The sequence below is a fragment of the Cryptotermes secundus genome, unplaced genomic scaffold, assembly GCF_002891405.2.
Source record: "Cryptotermes secundus unplaced genomic scaffold, Csec_1.0 scaffold73, whole genome shotgun sequence".
Lineage (NCBI taxonomy): Eukaryota > Metazoa > Arthropoda > Insecta > Blattodea > Kalotermitidae > Cryptotermes > Cryptotermes secundus.
Window position 1 is genome coordinate 626,443 of NW_019738871.1, and position 14,683 is coordinate 641,125.

General features: G+C 43.8%; 1 protein-coding gene across 2 annotated transcripts in view; it reads right to left on the minus strand.

Annotated features, from left to right (window-relative positions):
• LOC111871076 (zinc finger SWIM domain-containing protein 8) overlaps positions 1-14,683 on the minus strand; it is a 108,313-nt gene that overhangs the window by 54,830 nt on the left and 38,800 nt on the right. The window lies entirely within an intron of this gene.

The window sequence follows — 14,683 nt, forward strand, 5'->3', positions numbered from 1 at the left end:
GATGGGGTTTAAACAGTGCGGAAGTCCAGCCCATACAGCAGAAGTAAATACAATTCTACCTCTAGGATAACAGGGTCACTGGACTGTGTCCATCGTCTGGCATTGGGCACGCAACGCGTTTCGGAAACTGCATCTGCTTCTATCCTCAGCTGTAAAGGTCGGAAGACAGTACCAGCTTTTGCGGATAGAGGGTGTCGCGTGGTCAGGGCAACGGATCCCCACGGCCGTTAATCTCAGTTTTCTAGACCGGAGCCGCTATTTCCTTGAAATAGCTCAATTATCCTCATGAGGCTGAGTGGACCCCGTTCCAGATCCACTACTTCTCAGAAGATCTGGTAGCGCCGGGAATCGAAACCGGGACCTATGGATCTGTAGCCAGGAACTCTGTCCACTAGACCACAGAGGCGGTCGAATCTCACGTACTCTAAAATGCTTGTCCCAGTCGGATATCGAACCTAGGTCGTCTAAGTCTTCTCAGAATCGGGATAGAAGAGAGTGAAAGAAACATCTGATGACCTTCAGTGAAGTATTCTAATGTACTTGCACTCCCGCGGCACGCACTTACTGATTCTTTTTATTGCTAGTGGGGTGGAACTAAGTCCCTTGTACTGCGGCCACTTCTGACCTATTGTACCAGCCCCAGATGATAGGTGAGGGTGATTGTGGAGCAATTGGTGGAATGAAGCTTGGCAGGGGAAACCGAAGTACTCGGAGAAAACCTGCCAAAGCGCCACTTTGTCCACCACAAATCCCACTTGACCAGACTCGGGATCGAATCCGGGCCGCCGCGGTGGGAAGCCAGCGACTAACCGCTTGAGCTATGGAGCGGCCCCACTTACTCTGATAGTACATGACCATTTTCAAGTCATTTTCGAACATGAATAATGACAATGACAAAAGAAAGCATACTTTCCTTATCGGCAGCAAACCAATTATGTCTTTATTTACAACGGTTGGCCTTCCTAAGTCACCTAGGTGCTTCTGTTTCTCCGAAAACGGCTCTCGTTACAACTAACGTGGGTGAAAATTTTATGAAGTACAACAAACCGTGTAGTCTGATGTTCTCCCAGCGGTGCTTATGCTTCTGGAATGTACCGCCTTGTAGTCCGTTAAGTCAACTGAAATTTCTGTGGAACGTGTCGCCTCCTTCTTCAGGAGATATGCTCCTCCGAAAAGTCTGTCGACTTTCAACGAACAATCCGGGGTTACATTCCAGTAGCGTAGTTGGTTGCGGCACTATGCTACAAGTCAGAATGTCTCGGGATCAATTCCTGAGATGGTCATTCGATTTGTTAATTGACCTAATCCTTCCAGCCGCACGATGGCCCTGGAGTCCACTCATCCTCTGACAGAAATGAGTACCAGGAATCTCCCTAGGAGGGTACAGGGTGACCGGCGCGTAAGGCTGACAACCTCACCGACATCTGTGAGTCGATTGTCAGCCCTATGCTCCAAATTGGGAGCAAGAGGAGAGAGAAAAGACATATTATGAAGCTTATCATTATGCATGACGATGCTGATAATAAAGATATTCACGGCTGGGCTTTAAATAAACGAATAAAAGGGCACGCTGCACTGACACACGCTGTATAAGGACTGCCATAATATTACGTGCTGGCCATGTATGAAGTTAGGAAGTTGCGGCAATGTCTAACGGAACTCTTAGATGGGGGGGGGGCAAATATATACATGTCTCCACGTCCCTAAACCTCAGGATGACTGGCGGCAAGGGTCGATACATAAAACGCCATGTGGAAGTGCTTCTTAAGCCATCTAATGTAGAATGCGGATGAAAAGAATGCACAATAGCAAAATCGTTATGTATTTTCGTAGGAATGTTTCTAAAACCACTCAACGAATTTTTATTAAAATTGTCATCGTTCTCGACGTTAGAAGTGGTCGGGTGATTCTGAATTTCGTCCATATCTAATATAATTTACAAGAAACAGTGATAGAAGTTTATAGTTTCCCCTCGCAAATATACCTCGTTACGCAAACAGGGTAAAGCTGTCCGTGTTCTTGACTAATTAAGCACCAATACATGAAGACGAATGGGGATGTGGAGGTATAGCTCCACCATTCTTTAGCTGAAGGTGGGTAGTCAGCTTCATGCCCCTACCACTTTACCACTGGATAGGAGGGTGAGCGGGCCCCACATCCGGGCTGGATGATGTGGAAAAGATTCAAATATCTTGCTCCCGCCGGGAATTGAACCTCGGTCGTCCGCTCCGTATCCGGTCGCTGTACCGACTGAGCTATTCCGGCTAGCGCAAAAGAGTGGCACCAAATATGCTACAAGTACACGTTCTTCGCCACGTCAGCTGTCGTCAAATCTGCAGCGAAATTCATCGCCTTTTACAGAACCCCAAGTTCATTTCACAAAATGTTATCACTGGACCACATCCTAAGCCACCTGAATCCAGTACATTAATTCACAATCCATTCCTTTAATATCCGTTCTAATATTATCCTCCCCTTATACGCATATTATAAATTCCTTTGACGTTTCGGACCAACAATCTTAATTTAAACTATCGTCTTCCAGGACATGACGCTGGCATAGTTTGGTGGATATTTACGAACGTTTTGCAGAAACCTGTCTACCAAACTACACTGCGTCACATCTCACGAGTTCAGTGCCTTCACAGTCATTGCCGCGAGAGCCTGTCTTACATTTTGTACGCATTACTGCGCCCGTATCACTGGATTCAAAGTGCAAATTATGAGGCGCCTCACCACCGTCCTCTTATTGCCCCTGTCTTTAGTCTAAATATAACAATTTCTCATCCCCCTGTTCCCAGACATAACGTCAGCTGTCCCTGTGTACTACGCCATGAAGATGTATGGGGGAGCAGAGTTATAGCTCCACGCATTCTTAACCTAGGCACTTGATGGAGATTAGCATGAAGTCCCGACCGCTTTATCCCGGGCGACAAGAGCCATTGGATATGAGGCTGGGTGGGCCCCAAAGCCGGCCTGAACGCTGCGGAGAAGATAACTAGCCCCTAACCAAAATCAAACCACGATTCCAAAGTCGTCAAACTCGAACCTAGTCACTATACTGACTGAGAATTCCTTAAATTTAAAGACCAAGTTTTACGCCCACATAAGAGCCGTGCCTAACTCAGGCGGTTAGTCGCTGGCTTCCCACTATGGCGGCCTAGGTTCGAGCCCGGTTCAGGTCACGTGGGATTTGTGGTGGACAAAGTGGTACTGGGGCAGGTTTTCTCCGAGTACTTCGGTTTCCTTTGCCAATCTTCATTCCACCAATTGCTGTATCATTCGGGGCTGGTACAATAGGCCAATAGTGGTCGCAGTACCAAGTGGACTTTTTCCCACTACACGCACATAAATGAATATTAACAAGCGTGAGACAACTGAACATAACATTGCTCTGTGTTGCGTATTGCGCTCAGAAAGCGTGAAAACGTTAAGAAATACACGCGCTGTAAACCACACAGTGTTGTTACTCAATGTTTTATGCATACCAGTATCCACGGCTGCCATTTCTCTCTTTACTTCGTGTCTTGCCGTTCATCCGGTGTTTCGCAGACATATAAAAAGTTGCCAAGTCAGGCCCATACAATGCGACAAGACAAAATATGTTACAACATTTACATTCTTTTTGCCTACAGAATCTGAGACGCCCATACTGCACCAAAGGCGTTTATTACGCGACGAGACCAGGTACTAACTGAACAAAGTAACATATGACCCCTATTCGACAGGAGAGACCACTCGAATGAAGGGATGATAATACTAAACTGTATCTTATTTTTAAGGTGGTTATTTAGAGATGCTGTCAGTAACAAGGCTATACACCGTCGGGTAAATAGGTAAAGATATCCCTGTAACAGGCCGTGAATAACGTTGTGAGACGTCGAGGCTCCCACATTTTCAAGACAATCGACTAACAGATTGCGGTGAGATTGTCAGCCTTACGCGCCGACCGCCCTTTACCCCCAGGAAGATTCCTGGTACTCATTTCTGTTAGAGGCTGAGTGGACCTCATGCCCATAGTGGGGGTGGAAGGAAATGGAAATTAAATGAAAAATTGCGATGACCTCATCGAGAATTGAACCCGCGACCTTCCGGCTCGTAGGAGAGTGCCTCGATCAACTACTCTACCGCGTGCCTCCAAACCGTCGGGTGGTAAGGCAATTAATAAATGTTTAGGAATTAGTGGAAAGAAAAGTGGCAGGGCAAACAGAAGTAGCCGGAAATATCCAGCCCAAGTGCCATTTTGTCCACCAAAATTCCATAAAACCTGACCTGGGATCGACCCCGGGTCACCGCGGTATGAAACTGGATCTTGAAGCAACTGTGTGCGAGGTGGTCTGCCTCAGGTTCACTCTTGTGAACATGGCACTGAACCTTATAACTCCACGTAGCGGAGTTCTGCTTCGTAAGCTACTAGTCACTCAGACAGTCAAAGAATTTCCAACATTTTATGGAACCCAAAAGTTCATTGCCGTGTTCACACGAGCCAACCACTAGCCCCTATCCGGAGACAGATGAATCCCATCCATACCCTCTCACCCAAACTCTTTAAAATACATTTTAATATTATTATATATTTACATGTAATATATTATTTTAATATTAATATCAGGTCTTCCAATTGATCTCTTCCGTTCTAGTTTTTTAACCCAAATGTTAACCATGTTTAACCATTTCTCGTATCTGCCATGTGTGCTACACGCCTCGCCCATGACACTTAACTTTGATCACAGTAGACCTAATCATTTTTAGCCTACTTTCCTAAAGCAGGCTTATGTAATCTCCATCCTGTCTGTGTCTGTGTACCCACTCCCCCATCAACTTTTGAATGCCTGAACCAATCTTTACGAAACTTGGTTATGTATGTCAATGTACCTGAGCCCATCTCAACGGCGTATAAATCCTTCCCATCAGCCTGTGTGTACGTATATCCCTCCTGTCGTTGCTAGGCAACGGCTCGGTAAACACGTTCCCTCTGCAACGAATATATGTAACAACAGAATTCCTGGACGAGCCATTTTCTGCGCGGTCCGTGCTTTATCAAAGACAGTCTTGGGTCTGTGTATCCCCCTATCGATGCTAGGTAACAACTTGGTAAAAATGTTCCCGTGGCAACAAAGAATTGTTGGAGGCGTCGTTTTCCATGCGGTCCGTGTCGTATTAAAGGGAAGTAGGCCATCAGTTCCTTCGAGAACTTGTTATATTTTGACGCTCTTCCTTATTTCTCTACAGTCTTCTTATAACTTAAACTTTCCGATTTTAGGTAGGAGACGCGAAGATAAGAGGCACAAGAAATTAAATTGAATATAGGTCTAAACCTTTATAAATGCACTAAGACAGAACTAATCGATTTTGAGCTTATTCCACCCTTTAAACACGGCGGTTGCTATATTTAGCACATGCTTTAACATTTCAAACCTCTGCATTCTGCCCACAGAATTCACTAATGGGTTTCGTCCGATTCTCACAATAAACAGCGTTTATTTCCCTAAACAGCATTAACCGGTCAATCTTCGTAGCGAAGACGTAACGCGTTTCCTGTGAGGTAGGAAATAAAATCTTATATGCCATTTGAGAAAATTAATTCGAACACCACCTCGGGTTTCGAGGGACGTTATTTTCAGAGATGAAACATGCGGACGGACAAGGAGATGAGCTCACTTATGCACATTCTGTAAGGGACACGTAAAACGCATTGTGGACTGATGTATTTATAACATTCTTCCATCAGTCCGTCACAACACAGCAGTTTCGTTCTCTCGTTTATACGACACTTCGCTCGAGGGAAATTAAATCCTCTTTGTGGCATGCTCTGTCCGTTATAAATATAAAACGAAAAGCCAACGTACGAAGTTTCCTGCAATATACAATTTTTAGAAATAGTTCTTATGCTGAATTCCATGGATAGACGGCAGTGTCGTAGGTGTGTAGATATTTCAGCAAAAAATTATAATTTAACAATGCTTTATCAACTTCAAAACGTCGAATGGCAGGGTGATTTATTAAACTGAAAATAGGGGAATGAAAACAGTCGTGGTCTACTTGATTCTTCACTTATTTAGCGAAGAATTTCAACTGCTTCGGTTACGTATGGTTGAACGGTAGGATTATACGTGTATAACTGATAAAACTGGAATGAATCTAGAAAGAAGTGGTTGCAGCCTGTATTTCGATTGTTTGGCGACGCATTTCAATCTTCTGGTTTATGCAGTGTGACCGATGGAATGATTGTCTACACAATGAACTGTGAACTATCTGAAAGGAAGCTCAGATCTGTTTGAAGGCACTAACTGCAGAATTTTCTTGGAGGAAATGAAGAAAATCACGAAGAAATTTTCAGGTTAATCGGTCTCAAGACCAAGATCAGAAGTCAGGAGCCTGAAATACATAACGTTTGATAATTATTACGTCACGACGTTCTGTATAAATTAGTCTCTAGAGGGCAGACATTTCCTTCTAATTATGAAACAACGAAATGAGTCACATAAGTTTACACACGCCAATATGTACGGCTTCTCTGAAAGTTAATTTAAGTTATATTGCGCATATCGATGTGCAAGGAGCGAGAAACAGGTCTCAAGTAGAGGCCCACGATTACTACTCGTCTGGCTTATTCTTCGACCCTGAAGATGCAAGCACTAAGTTCCTCCGAAAATTCGGTCAATCTATATACACTACGATAGCGAACAGATCCTTTCAAAATGCGACACAGTTCAGATATTTGGGAACGACAGTAACAAATCAAAATTTGATTCAGGAGGAAATTAAGGGGAGACTGAACTCAGGTAATGCTTGCTACCATTCAGTCCAGAACCTTCTGTCTTCTCTGCTGTACAAAAAACATAAAAATCAGAATACACATAACAGAAAACCTAGTCTCTGACATTAAGGGAAGAACACAGAGGTGTTTGAGAACATTTGGATCGAAGAGACATGAAGTGACAGGAGACTGGAGAAAAATGCATAATGAGGAGCTTCATAACCAGTATACTTCGCCAAGTATAATTAAAATTAAATATTCAAGGAGGTTGAGAAGAGCAGGGCATGTAGCAGGCATGGGGCGAAAAAGTCATGCATATAGGATATTGGTGGGAAAGCCAGAAGGAAAGAATCACTAGTAAGACCTAGACGTAGGTGGAAAGACAATATTAAGACGGATCTTAGAGACATATAGGATGGGGTGGTATGGAGTGGATTGATTTGGCTCAAGGACCGGTGGAGGGCTCTTGTGAACACGGTAATGCACCCTCGGGTTCCATAAAATGCTGGGAAATTCTTGAACAGCCGAGCGATCAGCGGCTCCCAAGAAGGGCTCAGCTCTATGGAGTTAGTTTAGCCGTGTCGGACTACGCCATGTCACACATAAGAAGACTGTATTCTCCACAGGCCCCGCTGTGAGAGACTCGAACACTGTTTTGTACTGAAATGATCCGAACCCTCTCTGCTCATGCCTCGTCTTCAGAATCGGGGGTTTCAAGGCAAAGTTAATCCGCGTTGCCAAGTAAAAATAATTCCGCGTGTCGGCAGTTTCTTGCTCGGAGACAGCCGGATATTACACTGCTCGTTTCAAGACACACAGTAACACATTCGGCCGTCCCTGCTGATGACATTTCCATCGCAGAAACAAGGCTGATAACTTACACAAAAACACACAGCCGTGCGCTAGCTTCTATGAGTCCCTGTATTAAAATAGGTAAACGGTATGCCTACAGCCATGTTCACACACGAGATCATAACGCTATCTCACCGGGATATACTCAGTCCTTCACTGTAATAGGCCACGGCTTCTTCTTCGCACTCCGCCATACGTAACAATCTTCGCGATTCATTCAACGGTACATACACGTGTAATGTAAATAATAAATAAGAATATGGCATTTCCTGGGAAAGTGACAGTCGCCCAACTGGTCAGATGCTCCAGATTTTTAAAAATTTTACAAAGTTCTCTCTGCTTTAATTAACCCCCCACCCCCGTCAAGAAGACGTGTGGGGGAGGAGTCATAGAGCTACACGCATTTGAACCTCGAACCCAGACAGTCTGGGAGCGAAACTGACCATTCATCTCCATCCGCTGACAAGACTATGAGTGCCTGGAGCTATAACTTCACTTCCTCTTACGCTTTCATGGTTGATGTTTAATTATGCATTGGTAAAAATTTATATAATTTTATTTAGTTTTGTATCATAAAATAAGTATGCTGCAACGGGCTGATCACCAGTCCAAGGAGTCCGAATTAATTCTGAAATTATGAATGTTATGCTTCATAATTAATTCGTAATGCGAACAGGCCGGACAGTCCAATCAGCCAAAGTAAACAAAAGATAAGCCACGTCAAGAATATAGGAAGGTTTAAACTATGAATTATGTATAACAAAACAGCGTCCTTAACAACCGAAAATTCATTGGGTCATAAAGTCATGTTACGCCAAGTGTAAGGCCGGAGTTCGATCCTGTAAGTTCATGAACATGAATCTGGTTCATCAGAACGTAATTATGGTTAACGCGCCAACGAAGCAGAACTCAAAAACCCATAACGGACGCGAAGGACGGCCTGTGATGTAATTACTGTCAATCTAATTAATTTGATTAATTCTAACGTAAAAATTGTAAACAAATCGCTTCTTAAGAGAACTGCCTACTGCGCAAGCCCAGCAAGTTCACCGGGGCACATCAGACAGGCACCTGCTATTGAGTCCGGTTTCGTCACACCGCATAACAGTTACCTGTACTGCAAAACAAATGGAAAGACATGAAATAACACAAGAACGACAGGAAGAATTGAAAGAAACTACGAAAAAAGGAAATCAATAAAGCCAAATAAAAAGGAACCGAACAACTTCGTTCAGACGACAACTCCTCTGGCTTGTATTTCGGAGATGGCCGATCTAAATCTCAGAGGAAACACCGGCCATTCTCAATTATACTTTCTCAGGTTTTCTTCAGTTTCTCTACGAACGGCGGGTTAGCGTAGTCCGTATAATGGCTCACTAGAGGCTGGAGGATGGAGGGGTCGGAGTTAGAGTCCCGGTAGGGTCAAGAATTTTCTTTTCTCCACGTCGCCCAGACCGGCTCTGGGGCCCACCCAGCCTCCTATATAATGGGTACCGGGGGCTCTTTCCTCGGGGGTAAAGCGGGCGGGAACTAAAGCTGACCAGCCATCTGCAGCTAGTGCCGAGGTCAAGAAAAGATGGATCTATCCACCCATTTCCCCATACGTCTTCATGGCGTAGTTAAGCACAGGGACAACTTTACCTTTTACCTCTACAGAAATGCCATGGAAGTACCACAGATCAAGCAATGAGCGGTTCCTTTCACATCCTTTCCCATTCATTATTCTCCATCATCCAACCATTCGACAACATAGAGTCCAAATTACATAAATAAACTAAAAATAAATCAAAGAAAAATAAATTTATTTAAGTGTTATTTAACTACACTCTCAAGAACTCGGATTACAATGCGTCAAATTGTAGGATCAGTAAATAATTAATGCGAAAGAAAAGGCCCTATCCCGGCACTTGCTTTGAGGAACTATGAAAAGCCATACAAATTTTAGTCAGGATAGCCGGTATCCGGGACGAAAGATGAAATGAAACAGGAATGAAAATATAAATGGGAATAAATATACTGCAGCACGTAGACCCGTTGCTAAGTAATGACTCTTGTAAACAACGCCTCCTCCTAGGCAACAGATTCCTAACACGCACCAATGGACTATTTTTTTTTATTTTTTATTCCTGATGGGGTGGGACTAAGTCCCTTGTATTGCGGCCACTTCTGACCTATTGTACCAGCCCCAGATGATAGGTGAGGATGACTGTGGAGCAATTGGTGGAATGAAGATTGGCAGGGGAAACCAAAGTACTCGGAGAGAACCTGTCCCAGCGCCACTCTGTCCACCAAAAATTCCACTTGACCAGACCCGGGATCGAACCCGGGCCGCCGAGGTGGGAAGTCAGCGACTAACCGCTTGACCTAAGTGGGAAACTGTGTTCTCTACAGAGTCCGTGCGATAGCTGAGTCACGCAAAAATATAACTGTTGGAAGCCGTGTTTTAATGTTCACTGACAGATGCATGAAGGAAAAAGAAAATAAACCAGAAAGGAAGACAGAATGCCAGATAAAACAAATAGAAAAGAGGAGACAAAATAAGTACGGAACAAAGAAGGAAAATATGCCATTAGAAGGCAGTAGATACTTTACACCACAGCCCTTTAGAGGCCACAGAGCTAATGTCCCGAGTGTTACACACGTCAATGTGCGATCTACCAAAGTCGCGGTTCTCACACTTTTGTTACTGGCTGTACACTTAGCATATTCTTTTTTTTTGGGGGGGGACGCAACAGAACAGAAATATTGAATTGCAATTTATAATAATGGTGCGCTTATTTTTAAATTATTCATTTACTGTAAAACAGAAAAATACATCGTAACATAGGTAATGAAGTCTTGTTACAGATGTCGATTTAAATATTAAATACATTTTATATTATATAATAATTCTTTTCAAAGCCTCGTCCCGCGTTTGCGGCTCACTGGTTGATAACCACCGTACTAGAGACATGCCCCTGAAACGTCATACTCTATAGGCAACTTCTCCGACGTCCCTGTACAGCGTGTACACTAGCACCGCTAACCCTGACATTTAACAACCAGCGACACCTTTACACTCCGGATCTGAGGTTTTCATAGCTGTGACAATGAAGTGTGCTACCTACTGGGATCTGACGCCGTGTAGGCCGAAAGAAATTCGCTGGTATTTCGGAAGAACGTCCTGTTTCCATCTTCGGGGTTGAATATATGTCAAGTTGATTTTAAAGTTTTCTGACGATTGTGTGCAACAAGGGATTACTGGGTTTCTGGACTTCGTCCCTTGTCCGGTATTCTAACGAACACAACGTTTCGGAAACTGGATCTGTTTCCGTCCTCAGGTGAAAGGGATGGGTCCGTTATAATGGAGATGAAGGCTAATGTGAGTCCGAAAAGTATGACAACACCATTCATAGATTGTTCAGATCTGTTTTGTCGTCTGTACTGTTCTTTTTGGAACACACTATGCTACAAACTGGAAGGTCGCAGGTTCGATTGCCGATCAGGTCATTGGATTTTTCAATTGATCTAATCCTTCCAGCCGCACTATGGCTTTGGGGTCGACTCAGCCTCTAACAAAAATGAGTACCAGGAATATTCTTAAGGGGGGTAAAGGGCGGACGGTACGTAAAGATGACATCACCATCTACGAGCCGATTGTCTAGAAGATGCGTGAGCCTCGACGTCTCAGACTCCAATGCGCCTCCACGGCCTGTTATAGGGATAGCTTTGTACATTTTTTTTACTGATCTTTCTGTGTTAAAACTACTGTTGGCCCTATTAGTAACATTTTTATCTTGGTGTGCTTTTTATCACCAATTCTGTTCAACTTGTACAGCCAATGCCTTACCAAAGAAGCTCTGGATGGGCTCGGAGACTTCAAATTAGGAGGGCAAATTATTCAAACTGTGAAATATGCAGATGACCTTGTGTTAATGGCTAAGGAAGAAACTGTGCTACAGGGCATGATTGATAGACTAATTGAAATTGGAAGGTGCTATGGCATGGAAATGAATGTGGAGAAAACAAAAGTAATGAAAATTTCGAGACAACCAACCCCAGTCACAATAAAGATAGACCAAAAACAACTGGAGAATGTGAAATGTTTTAAATATTTGGGTAGCTTGTTAACAGATGATGGAAGGTGTACTTGTGAAATTAAATCCAGGATTGCCATGGCAAAAGCTGCATTTAGCAAGAAGAAGAATCTTTTTACCAGCAAATTGGACTTAAATTTGAGGAAGAAACTAGTGAAATGCTACATTTGGAGCATAGCTCTGTATGGGGCTGAAACATGGACACTTAGGGCAGTAGATCAGAAACATCTGGAAAGTTTCGAAATGTGGTGTTGGAGAAGAATGGAGAAGATCAGTTGGACCGATTATGTGAGAAATGAAGAAGTGTTAATTAGAGTCAGTGAGCAGAGGAATATCCTACACGAAATAAGAAAACGGAAGGCTAATTGGATTGGTCATGTTTTACGCAGAAACTGCCTTCTAAAAGAAGCTATCGAAGTATAGAGAGAGGGGCGGATAGAAGTGACAAGAAGACGAGGAAGAAAACGTAAGAAGATGCTGGATGACCTTGGGGACAGAAGAGGATACTGTCATTTGAAGGAGAAAGCTCTAGATCGCATTAAGTGGAGGAACTGTTTTGGAAGAGACTGTGGGCCTGTCGTCTGACAGGGTTCTGATGATGATGATGTTTATATTAATGCTCTAACATTATTATGTTTTGTTATGAGTCACATCAATCCAGTCCATGCTACCCCATCTACCTCTCTAAAACGGGTCATAGAATGGGCGGTGAGGACTGGACTGATCTGGCTCAGGATATGGACCAGTGCAGGGCTCTTGTGAACACGGTAATGAACCTTCGGGTTCCATAAAATACTGGGAAGTTAATGAGTAGCTGCAGAATTGGCGGCTTTTCAAGAAGGGCTCAGCTCCATGAAGTTAGTTATGATCAGTCAGCAAATCTTCCTTACTGTTTATTTAAATCATGCATTCCGCTTGTGACAGCCTGCATTTGTATACAACACGATTCTCTGCACAGTCGGTTTTAATATTCACGTCTCGCCTGTCGCTCTAGTCTTATTTCTCGTTTATAAAATATTGGAAGTTTGTTGAATTTTTCCACCAACGTAAATGAGTATTAGAAAACAATTTATATACGAACAAATAAAAAAAATAGAATACGAACACATACAAACATTTGCCTTCATAGTGATAATATGCCGATCACATTGGCTGAGCGGTCTAGGGCATGAACTGCCTCCGCTCGCTCGAATGCTGGGATCATGGGTTCGAATCCCACTCGAGGCATGGATTCTGTGTGTGCGTTTTTCTTGTGATTGTGTTGTTCTATGTGTAGGTAGCGGCCTCGTGACGGGCTCATCCACCTTCCAAGAAGTCCTTCCGAATGTGTATAGGATTAAGAAACTGAAAAAGCGGCAAAGGTCCAACAAAAAGTACACCGATAACGTAATGAAATACTTTTTGTGAGTTACTTTACGGCGCTATCAACAGCAACGACTGTAAGCACCGAGTGCAGGACGAGAAACTGAAAACAGATCTGAACAGAAGAGGCTGTAGACTATCACGATATTATCCTGGCATTTCCGTGGAGGGATAAAAAAAACTCGTTATAATAGCCGACGTCCAGACCGAGGTTCGAACCGAGCACCTCCAGAATATGAATCTAGAGCGTTACCGCTATGCAAACCTGCTCCGTAAAATAAATTTTGTGTGGAGACAAGTATAAAGGAAAGACACACTTGTACTGAGGGGTGAAAGAGACCAAAAAGTCTTAACGAAGGCAGGTGGTTCGGTCAACAACCGAAATGAGCATCTCATAAACGCAAATGTCACCACTTGAACTGACGTGATCGGTAAACCGCCGTTGGATATTAATTGTGGACCGTTTACTCAGCAGAGAACAAACATCGACAATACTCGTATGACAGAACACAGAGACGCCGATTTCCGGACCGGACAACGGTGCGCAGCAGAAACACGAAATTTCACTGGACTGTTTGGAGGGGTAGAACATTTGCACGCCATATAAATATTCAAAATCAAAACCCAATGTTGTTTCTGGCAGCGGTCAGAGTTAAAGTGGATATGGCAGAAGGGTCGGGGCGAGCACTCATGGACTGTTCACTTTACTCTCCGCTGTAGTTGAGCCTCATCGAGTGGGTACCAATTCTACTCCTGAGGTATATCGCGGTTTTTCTCAGTATATCCAGGCAAATACAGGGATAGTACATCTCAAATTAGGCCATGGCCGCTCCCTCCCATATCCCTTCAAAGTATTATTCACTAAACGTCCTACAATTCGACTCCATTGTGACGAAAAATAAGAAGACTGCATCTGCAAAAGTGACTGCTGAACTGAATGTCACGCTCACAAACCCCGTCAGCACCAAAACAGTACGAAGGGAACTCCAGAAGCAGGGTATATCTGGACGAGCTGCAATTCCAAAGCCACTCATCAGTGATCAAAATGCCACTAAGAGGACAGTGTGGTACCGAAGTCATAAAACCTGGACTATGGAGCAATGGAAGACGGTCATTTGGTCGGATGAGTCCACCTTCACACTGTTTCCGACTTCTGTCCGAGTTTACGTCTGGAGAACGCCATCCCAAGCTTACGGTCCAGATTGTTTGCTGCCAAGAGTGAAACATCGCGGGGGTTCGATCATGGTATGGGCAGCCATATCGTGGTATTCTGTCGGACCAATCATTGCCCTGCAAGGTCACGTCACTGCCAACGACTATGCGACCATTTTGGGTGACCAGGTCCATCTCATGGTGCAAACTTTGTTCCCCAATGGTGATGCCATTTACCAAGCCAACAACGCCTGCGTTCACATAGCTCACATCGTCCAGGACTGGTTTTCTGAGCACGAAGATGAAGTGTCACAATATTATATTTCAGCATCCTGTTACACTCAAACAATATATATGGACAAATACCGTCTTAAGTGCAACAATTTTATTGTAGTTTTTACTTCTTTTTCCTCCTCCACACTACATGTTTCGGCCCTAAATGGCCATCATCAGGTGTGTATCACTCACGCAACTGTACTGT